At 46.5% G+C, this 11,318-nt stretch overlaps 1 protein-coding gene across 2 annotated transcripts in view; it reads right to left on the reverse strand.

Moving 5' to 3' along the window:
- The window catches only part of SUN3 (Sad1 and UNC84 domain containing 3), a 60,732-nt gene that overhangs the window by 48,363 nt on the left and 1,051 nt on the right, over positions 1–11,318 (reverse strand). The gene's annotated exons all lie outside the window — the stretch shown is intronic.

The following is an 11,318-nucleotide window of genomic DNA, read 5'->3' on the forward strand; positions in this document are numbered from 1 at the left end:
CTGAATAGCACTGGGGTTACAATATTAACTGCCTTTAGTACAGTATCACACAGTAATTTTGAGAATTTTCACTTTGTAAAACACTTTGAGATTCATGTACTGAAGTTATCCTTCTTGTAAACCTTGTACAATGAAGGGCTAGAGCAGAAACATTCATTTCAGACTGTCCCATGGAGATCTAATCAAAATATGATAATGAAACAAGTCAGAGGATTTTGGACTAATTGAATTTTTTGTAATTATTTTACTTACATTCACTTGTCATAAGCAGGGTTCCCTCACTCTGGATTTCTTGCTGCAAACAGTCCTTACACACTCCTGCATAGGTTCAAATGCTTTATCTACAATTTGCTACCTAAGGGTACATCTACACTACCCACTGGATCGGTGGGTAGCAATTGATCTATCAGGGATCGATTTATCATGTGTAGTGTAGACACAATAAATCGATCCCCAATCGGAACTCCAGCTCGGCGAGAGGTGGAAGGAAAGTCAATGGGGGAGCCACAGCACACCACGAGGACGCAAAGTAAGTAATTTTAATTCAGTCTAAGATACGTTGACTTCAGCTACGGTATTCTTGTAGCTGAAGTTGCGTATCTTAGATCAGTCCCTCCCCCGGCAGTGTAGACCAGGCCTAAATGCTTGTCCTTCACATCCCTGAGCAACGTAAATTATACCAACCTAGTGGACACTGCTATGTTGGTGTGAGAGCATCTTGTGGGAGGTAGAGTAATTAAACAGAGGGAAGAGCTATCATTTATTCACATCCCTGAGCAACGTAAGTTATACTGAAGTAAGTGGTAGTGTAGACCTGGCCTAACTGTTGTAGTGTAGAGGTAGCTTGAGATCCAGGGCTTTTCTGAACATTCCTTCTAGACTTCTCTCCACACCTTGTCCTGTCTTTTTTTTACCTGTCCTCAGCTGATGATCTAAATTCCCTTGTTGCTTTGGTTAATCGCCTGGTGCTTAATCAATTATCTCATCAAGTTGGCCCATTTGAGGGCACTTACAAAGTACACAAAGTGAGGTCAGCCTTAGGCTACTCTACACATTCATTTGACAACATGAGTCTTATTTACTTTTGGGCAGATTTTCAAATTTTCTCAGCCCTCAGCAACTCCTGTTGAAGCTCCTTGATGTTGAGCACTTTTGAACATCTGGCCACTTCATGTAGATACCGAAGTCAAAGGTGAACACTTTTGAAAATCTGACCCTTCATGTCTTAAAAGGTGAAATGGTTTTATAGTGGAACAGGAGTCAACCCCAGAAGTGGCTGCCTTTAAGAGTTCATGATGTGATTTCTTTTCTTTTCTGTATGTGTAGTATACAGCATTCACACACAGAGTTAAAGTTAGTAAGTTATTCTCACCCAAAGTAACCACTTATGAGAGTCTGGGAGAGGCATTATTTATTGTGCTTATCCATCAAAAAAGTATTAGTTCATTCAAGTGGTTCTGCATATTCACACTTAAGATTTTGTGCCACCTAGAGGTGCCTCATGGTAGAACCTTCTACAATTAACATCTTAGATCACAGTTTAGAAAACCTTTGTTCTAATCTACTTTTTACGTTTTGTCAAACTCACAGGTCATTTTTATACCCCTGTCCTGCATTCCTTACAGTCAAGGAGAGTTTTTCTTAGTGAAAGAGTGTGGGATTGGGCCCCAAACTTCCTGATCCTGGGAAATATATATATCTCCTCTCCTAGCACATTTTTATCATTTTTCTTTATTGAAATAAAGAAAACGTTTAGTTTCTCAGCAGCATCTGTCATGTTCTCCATATAGTGTCACAAGGGGCCTGAAGTCTCTCTCACTGACCTCTTGTTCTTTAAATACTTGGGAACCTTTTTCTTGTTTATTTTTGTATCTTTTACAATTTTTCACTTCTGTCTTTGCTATCCCAATGGTTCTTACTTTGCTTTTACTTTAAATATACTGTATATTTTCTCAATAGCAATCACATTATTGATTTGATTTTTTTAACTTATACTCCTTTGCAATTCGGGTCTTAGATATGGGTCTAAGTGCTTAGGTCACACAGGAAGTCTGTAACAACACAGGGAAATCTGAATCCACATCCTCACTATTTTACACTGGATGACTGAATAAAATATATTTGTTTTCAGTACTCTACATTTTCTCCCAATACCTCCAAGAAAAGCCTTCCTTACAAGAAAAGCCTCTGCTCCTTTTCCAGGTAATGCATCAGCTATATTTTTCTGCAAAATACTGTTGTATAATTAGTATTTATTTTAAGAAAGTGGCACCCTTTTAATACCTAGATTGTAAGTATAATATGCATATTACAGTTAACTGTTTAATTTCTACCAAAATACATATTCTTATTGCACTACTGGTGAACACAGACTTGTTCAATTAGTGAGCTATGGCAACCAAGTAACTGGTTCCCAGCCCTAAAGGGCTTACATTGAGTCACAACCTGATATTATACAGAATACTAAATACAGAACAGAATAGCAGGCAGTATTGTAGTTGAAGAATAAATAACCTTTAAGGATATTTTTTAGCTGGATCTTTCAAATTATAATGTTAAAGAATACTTTCTAATTAACTTTTTAAGCTCACATCTTTAGGTAAAGAAAGTTGTAAATTGAATATGTTCCTCCATTTCATTCTACTAAGTGCATATTTTTCTAATCTTTCATTAGTTTCCAGTAGAAAGTATCCTGGAGACCTCTTTATGTGCCTAAGAGTTCTTGTCTGAATGTTCTTGTGACAAAGGGAAGCAGCAGCCTTCAAAAGTTTACAAGATCCCAGGCTATCACGTAGCTGGGTGGGTTATATAAGAAAAAGAAAGTTAAGCAGAAGGGTGTGTCTTTTATTTTTATGGCAGGTGGAGGGAGGCTGTGCCTCTGGGGAGTATAGTCAGCATTTGTCAGAGTTTCTCTTTGTTGCAGTTAACTGGAGTTACCTATGCTCCAGTTGCCTAACTCAAGTGAGAATAGCTACATTGCAAAATAATACGCAAGCTGTTGTGTCCACACTGATGCTGCACCCCCTTGTGTGTGCTGCTAGTGTTTCCAGAGGCTGGTCCAGGGCCGGTGCAACCATTTAGGCGAACTAGGCGGTTGCCTAGGGCGCCAAGATTTGGGGGCGCCAAAAAGCGCCCCCCCCAATTTTTTTTTAAATGGTTGACCAGCCGGCTGCTGCTGGGACAGAGAGGGAGTCTGAGCTGCCGGCGGCAGCCGGCAGCCCAGGGGGTCCCCCGGGTCAGGGCGCCGCCACGGCAGCTGGCAGCCCAGGGTTTCCCTGGGCCAGGGGATCCCCTGGGCCGCCGACTGTCGCGGCGGTGCTCTGACCCGGGGAACCCCGTGGGTTCTATCCCATTTAAGTTTGTATATCACTTGGCAATTATTGTTATGAATATTATTACTTATGTATTCTGTGTCCAAAAATGTTCTAGGATCTCTGCAGACAAATAAAAGAGACTCACTAGCCCAAAGAGCCGGTGATCTAAATTAAAAATGACACCAAGTGATAGTGACAAACAATGGGAGCAAAATAAGGAAATGGGAAGAGGAGGATACAAAAATCAGGTGACATAGTTACTTGTTAGGTTCACATCATGTTCTGCAAAATCTGTACAGGTTTTTATATTCCCTTTCCTGTTTGTATCTAAACTGTTCCCGCATTTTCTAAACTTGAAGTGATTTTCTGTTTCATTACTAAACAGACCCCTTACAAACAATCCATACACCCTTGTGTGTTGTTTTAAACTATTGCATGTGTTAAAACCTACTAAGCCCCCACTTCTTAGCTTAAGAGCTCGTTTACACATATTTCCTATCTTACTTTACCACCAACCACCCTTAGCCCAGATCTCCAGGTGATTGTAAGCCTCTCATCCTCTGATATCTCCACATCTCTTCCATCCCCAGCAATCATGTCCTTATTTCAGTAAGTAAGTATTTTCATTGCCCAGAAATGAGAAGTTTACAAAAGTTACTCGTTATCAGAGGCCTTGATCCACCTTCATAGAATCATAGAATATCAGGGTTGGAAGGGACCTCAGGAAGTCATCTAGTCCAATCCCCTGCTCAAAGCAGGACCAATCCCCAGACCTTGAAGTCAGTGGAAAAATTCCCACTGATTTCAGTGGGTTTTAGATCAGGCCCAGAGGCTCCAAGAGCCACTTCTTCCTCTTCCTTCACAGAAGCCCTTCAACATCATATTGCCTCCTGTTCCAGCATTCAGCTCAGGCTCTCTGTTAAATAATAAAGAACTTCTGGGGCTATTACCTCAGAAAAGCAGAAAGTTTGTTACTCCTGTTTTATTGTCCCATTTGAAATAATTCTTTAAAATGTAGGTTTCTCTTGTGTAAGGTAACAAGTGACTCAGGATCACCATCTAGCCACAACATGCGCGATGCTGAGAAATAATTAGGTGTGGTGGTTGTTTGCTGACAGGTAAAGCCCTGATTTGATTCTAAATACTGGAACAGACATGAACTATTAATATCTCTAGAGCTCCCAGGTCTCTCCCATTGATGGCCTCCTCTTTCGCAATCAAGCAAATGGGATTTGCATGTGAATTCTTACAATGTAACATTCAAGGATTAGCTGGACAGCTCGGAGCACCTTGGAGTTGTACCTTCTGTGAACTTTAATCTTTTATCATTCTTTCTAGCAGAGCAGCACAATAGTGGGATCCTAGGTTGTACTAGCCAGATGTTTTCCTTACTAACTTGGAAGGTTGCTCTCCTATTATTTTCTCAGATGCTTGAATTGCACCTATCTCAAGTGAGGTAAAGTAGAACAAGGCAAAACATCTTAACAGATACCTCCTGCATAAGTGATTGCAGGATAGGGGTCTATTTCTTTAAAACAAACCTGGACCACAATGCCTCTGAGAAACTTGACAACCCCTAATATGGAACAACTTTTTGATCCTATCCAGAGCAGTTGCTGTTACACCAGTAGGATAAGATCTGCCTACATCTGTGCTTTTGTTTAGTGTAATGGTTGCAACATAAACCTAACAAGGCTTGAATACTCAGGCTTAAGCTTGAAAGTCATCTTGATCTCTTAATCAATATTTAAGTCAAACAGTTGATGAAATTCAAATAGTTAATTATAGTAAGTGACATGCATTCTCTATCCTTTACTTTTAATAGTGAACAAGAAAAAGGACTGATAGGAATAAAATTTCATTGTTTTTCATTTACAGTTGATGCAGCCTCATGGCAGATTAAAAAAAAAAGGTCTGGGCCACAATTTCGTGACTGTGTATTGTGTATAATGTATGTGATTTTTTTTGGGGGGAGGGGGCGCAAGATGGAATTTTCGCCTAGGGCGCAAAATATCCTTGCACCGGCCCTGGGCTTGTCCCAGGGTTCTTTGAACTGCAGTAAGCGGAGCCACTTTCTGAATTCTTTCCCAGGGAATTGTGGGAGAATGTGTCTGTCCTTTCTGGGCAGATGATAGGAATTGTGGGAAGGGATTGGAGGCCTAGAGGCACTAAAGTGAAGTTAGCTTGTGTCCACATTGCAGAGTGGTCATGTTAGCTGCTGATGAGCAGTCATAACTTGAGCTTTAGGTTAAAAATCCTCCTGTTCAGAATTTGTGTGTGTGGATGGGACTCAAATTAGGGCCAACACTCAAGTTTAACTTTGCAGTGAAGATAATCCCTTAATTGTGTTTGTTTTATTATTGTGCTGTTTAAGTCCTTTGTTTCAAACAATAAATCATACCCTGGGGCAAGGGCTTTTAAAAGACTTGGGCATGGTATTTACTTCCCTTCCCTGGCTGATGAAACTGCCCACCAGTATACAGTTCTGTTAGTTCTGGACACCTGCTGCTCTATTCACATGGGTCATATGGGGTTTACAAATGGAATTCTCTTCAGTAAGAGACTTCTTGGCAGTAGCTTGCTTCCCATCTACAACTCCGAAGGAGCATCTAAGGAAGCTAAGAAGCTCCCACATCTTCAGTATGTCTTCCCTGAGGGAGGCTGTGGGGTGCCTGATTCCTTAGTCCTGAGCTGTGATATTTACAAAGAAGCTCAATAGTGGTGGTCAATTTCCTTTAGCTTATGTCTACACCGCAGCTTGGAGCAGGCCTCCCAGCCCAAGTAGACAGACTTGTGCTAGCAGTGCTTGAGTCAGCATGCTAAAAATATCATCGGGGTGGCACTGAGGGAGGCTACTCAGAGCTATAGTCACCCCAAAATTTGCCTTAGCCCCTCCATAGACACCTCGGAGCAGCTGCTGTTCTGAAGCTGCCCAACTCTGAAGGCAGAGCAAAGAGAGCAGCGGCTGCTGGCCGGATGCCCACCTCCAGCAGCAGCGGAGAAGTACACCGGGTGCCCGAGAGCAGGCGGGAGGCTGGGGTGCCCGAGAGCAGCCCTCAGCCTGTGTCCCCGCCTGCCAGAGTGCATCGCCCATGGTGGGTGGTGGGTCCAGGTCTTCCAACAGTGGCCTGGACTGACCCTCTCTGGCCCAGGCTACTGGGCTCTCCCCCCATGGTCGCTTCTTCCTGAGGGCTCTGCTGGCCTTGAACCTGGGTCCCCCTACCCAGGCAGGTCTTATCAGCTGTGAGTAGCCAGCACCCTGTGCTGCCTTACTCCAGCTTCCAGCCTCTGACCTGGGCAGGAAGAGGAGCCATGAATAGGGTATGGCCATGGAGGGGGTGAAGTCTCATGGTATGGGGAGCACAGCCCTCCCAAAATTTTCCATCTGGCCCATCTCAGCCCCCCCAGCAGAAAGAGGCTGGTGCCACCCCTGAATATCCGAGTGGATGTTGTGACTCCAGTTGCAGCTTGTTCCCTGTAGGCTTGAGAGCCCAAGCCCTGTAAGGAGGCGCCCTGGCTCCCTGCCGCGCCTGAAGGGGACGAGCCAGAGCAGGTTCCTCAGTGGGCAGAGTCAGCACGGCCTGTCCCCGCCCCCTGGAAGTCAAGGGGCGGGACAGGAAGTATAAAAGCCCGGTCCCAGCGCTCAGTTGGAAGCAGGCTGCCGGAGAGGACAGACACTGGTGCCCGGGCTCCCGCCGGGCCGGACCTGCCCCGCGCCCACTACCCCGAGGAGCGCTGGGCTGACCTGCCCCGCGCCCATTACCCGGAGGAACGCTGGCTGGACTTGCCTCAGACCCGGTACCCGGAGGAACGTCGGCCTGACCTGCCGTGTACCCGATACCCCGAGGAGTGGCCTGAGCTTCCCCACGACCGGTACCCGGAGGAACCCATGGTCTGGGACCCACCAGACGACGCCGGCAAGGACCAGGTACCCAGAGAGGGGGAGGTTGGAAGTAGCCCGGGGATAGCTGACCCTGGTTTGACCCCGGAAGAGCCCGAACCCATGTCAGTGTGTTGCGGCCAGGTCCCCACTGACCGCAGCGGGTCTTGACCGCTGCTAGGGCCTCGGGCTGGAACGCAGTGGAGTGGGAGGGCCTGTGTTCCCCCTGCCACCCGTAACCGGGTGGAAGACTCCCCCTCTTCCCGCCTATTGCCACTGCTCTGCCCTGACCCAAAGGGCCAGAGCTAATTAGACTTGTGTTTGGTGCCCCGCCCGGACCAAGAGCTGGGCCCCTTTGACTTTGCCACTGCTCTGCCCTGACCCAAGGGGTCCGGGCTAATTAGACTTGTGTTTGGTGCCCCGCCCGAGCCAAGGGCCCAGGCTGATACTGTGTTTGCTCAGCCCCTGCTAAAGGCCTGAGCCTGAACTATTGCTGCCCGGCCTGTCCAAGGGCTGAGGCTTATTTACTTTGAGAGCCCCGACCCCGGCTAGAGGGCCGGGGCTCTACCTTGTTTACAGACCTTAGCCCCTCGGCAGGTGTTGAGTGGGGTATAACTAAGCCGACCCGGACTGCAGTGCGTAAGGAGGCGCCCTGGCTCCCCACCGCGCCTGAGGGGGACGAGCCCCGATGCAACCGGCTTACAAGCCCCAATGTCCACACTGCTATTTTGAATGGGTAGCTCAAGCCAAGCCCTGCTAGTGCAAGTCAGTCTACATGGGGGTGGGGAGAGACTCGCTTTCAGGTGCAGTGTAGACATACCCTGCAGTGATCTCTGTGACTGACTCAGTTCTTAATAATACAAAGTCTAGGAAGGAAGCAAAACGTGGAGACAGCAGGAGTGATTGGAATTTTTTTCTTCTCACCCACTTTCTTGCTGTGTATGTTTAGGGAAATCCTGATCTTCCTGTCTGCAAGAACACAAGTATCAAAGGAAATGATTCTGGAGCAATGCCAATGGTAAGTGAGCAAGAACCATTCAATTAAATAAAATCCATCTTACAAAAAGCTTATTTGTAGAGAGCCTCAACTGCACTCCTCATTGTTCCATTTCCCAAATATCAAATCTGACATCCTGTTTATAGATGCAACCTATTTATAGATATTTTTATGATATTCATCACCATCTAAACATATGCCCGAGCATTGAAAATCTGGTTCTGTGGTGACACAACTTTGCTTAGAAATTAAACAATTCACCATTTTAAAGGGAAAAACTGATTTCCCCCCCCCCACTCCATTATTTCCGAAGCTGATATATGTATCTATTAAACAGCCCATTCTCCTGTCATACTTGGGTCAACGTGGATTAAGATTGCTAACGTTTTAAATTATCTTCGTTCACCTCCTTTGTTTCCTATTAATAACACTTCTGCTTTTTTGCCTAAGCAGGGAGGGAATTTAAGCTTCAAGATCAAACTTGGTATTACATAACTATATCACTTAATTTGCAATAATAAAGCCTTAACAATTGTATAAAAACATAACACTAATGATTTTCCTACGTCGTCTTATCTATTAATCACACAATATTTGTTATAGAATAATGAAACAGTATCAAATTCTCTCACTGAGCTATTTTGCTCTTTCAAAAGTGCAATGTGAAAGGTCCATTAGGTAATACTGATATTTTGTTCAGAAATTCACAGAGACCCAGTAATTGTGCTCATGTGGCTTAAGAAAATTTTGGATATGGCATAAGGAAAAAAAAGCTAGGTTTTAGAACAGGGGTGGGCAAACCTTTTGGCCCAAGGGTCACATCTAGGTGGGAAAATTGAATGCAGGGCCATGAATGTAGGCTGGGGCAGGGGATTGGGGGTGTGGGAGCAGGTGCAGTGTGCCAGGAAGGGGCTCAGGGCAAGGGGTTGGGGCACAGGAAAGGTGTGGCGTGCATGAGAGTTCAGGGCAGGGGGTTGGGTTGCAAGAGGGGGCTCAGGGCAGGGGGTTGGGATGCCGGAGGGTGCGAGGTGCAGCAGGGGGCTTAGGGCAAGGAGTTGGGATGCAGGGGGGGTGCGGCAGGGGGTTGAGGTGCGGGAGGAGTGCAGCAAGGAGTTGGAGTGCAGGGTGCAGGACGGGTCTCAGGGCAGGGGATTACAGTGCAGGAGGGGGCTCAGGACAGGGGGTTGGAGTGCGGGGTGCAGAAGGGGTTCAGCTGACCTGAAGCGGCTCTGGGGTGGCAGCGGCACGCAGTGGGGCTAAGACAGGCTCCCTGCCTGCCCTGGCCCCGTGCCATGCCACTCACAGAAGTGGCCGGCACCACGTCCCTTTGGTCCCTGGGGGAGGGTGGGCAGAGGGCTCCGTGCACTGCCTTCATCTGTGGGTACCTCTCCCAAAGATCCCATTGGCCACGGTTCCCCATTCCCAGCCAATGGGAGCTGCGGAGGTCGGTGTCTGCAGGTGAGACGAGAGCACAGAGCCCTCGCCTCCTCTCCCCCCTTCCCCAGGGCTGCAGGGACCGTGGTATCGGCCGCTTCCCAGAGCAGTACGGGGCCCACAGCGCCACAGGGGTGGCAATCCCACGGGCTGGATCCAAAGCTCTAATGGGCCGGATCCAGTCCGCGGACCATAGTTTGCCCACCCCTGTTTTAGAAGGAATCAAGTCAGAGGATACCTGAACACATGGCTACCTTTCATTAGTTCTACAGAAGGTAAGGGCTAGCACCTTTCTAGAACTTTTCTTTTTCAATTCCTGTTGGTTCCCATTTGTTTGGTATTATGGAATCATATACACATTGTTGGTAAAATTCTCTTAATCACAGAAATTAGAAAGGTCATTTCACCTATCGTCCAGTTGCTAGTGCAGGATTCCACCTGGCAGTATATTATGTAATGCTTTGTTTAGTCTAGTTTTAAATATATTTGCACAACTTTACCTTATTGGGTTATACTTTTGCAATAAAGTTTGCATATAAACTCCCAGAACATACCCTGCACATATGAAACACGTACCATGCACACAATTGTTTCCTACACTCAATCCCATAGGCCCTTAGGCTCTGTTGCAGTCCACAAAACTCCTGGAGAATCCTGTAGGCACCTAAACTTACTCAGAGCCTAAGTCTTCAGTCTAGAAGTTCTCTAAGTACTTACGGTTCTGCCTGTGGACAACATGCTCTGCTGCCTCCCTCTAGGGAGCCAAATGCCTATCTCCTGCTTGGGCCCAGAGCAATTCACAAACTTGGAGAAAGCAGGTGTTTGGCTGCCTACATCACATGTGGGCCCCTATCCAGTGGGCAAACAGAGGCTGCCTACCAGATTGGATCCCATTCAAAACCTAACTGGAGGAGGAGGTGGTAATGTGCCCACTTTTAACTTTTAGCCCAGTGGGTAGAGCAGTGTTTGCCAAACAGTGGGTCCCAACCCACAAGTGAGTCACAAGAAAGTTCTAGATGGGTTGTCAGATTGCACTGACCCATCACTGGCCCCTGCCCTAGCAAAGAAACATTTGTCTCAGCCTGATACAAAGTGGGGGCCCCTTGGATGGGGAACGGGGTGTTAGAGAGTGAGTTAGTCCCAGCACTCACCCCAGGGGATGGAGCCTGACTTCTTGCTCCAGGAATTGCAATCTTGTGCATGGGGTCACAGCGCCACTCAGGTTTGGACCAGCCACACCTCTATCATGAAGGTGCCAAGCCAAACTTGAGTGATGCTGTGACCTTACGCACTAAGTCATAGCACTACTCACTCAGACTTGGCCTAGCCACCCGTCTGTCATGGTGGAGGTTGGCCAGCCCAAACCTGAATGACGCTACAAGGCCATGCACCAGGTTGCAGAACCCTCTGATCAGCATTTCCCATGGGCTAGATTAGGCAGCTTCCCTGTAAGCATGCTAGCTTTTGTGGATTGCTTTCCTATCTCTCCCCATTCTTTGCACAGGGAACCTAAACACCTAACGCAGCGTTGTTTTTGTGATTTTCTAGGTATCTAAAAGGTGCTGTTATGTTCAGTGTGGCAATGACTAAGTCCCTTTGTGGATCAAGGTCAAATTGTTTAAACACATGGTGGTACATATGCCATCAAATCTAGTTTATACACTATATGCAAACTCTAGAAAGACATTGACGT

The sequence above is a fragment of the Gopherus evgoodei genome, chromosome 2 (assembly GCF_007399415.2).
Source record: "Gopherus evgoodei ecotype Sinaloan lineage chromosome 2, rGopEvg1_v1.p, whole genome shotgun sequence".
Taxonomy (NCBI): Eukaryota; Metazoa; Chordata; order Testudines; family Testudinidae; genus Gopherus; species Gopherus evgoodei.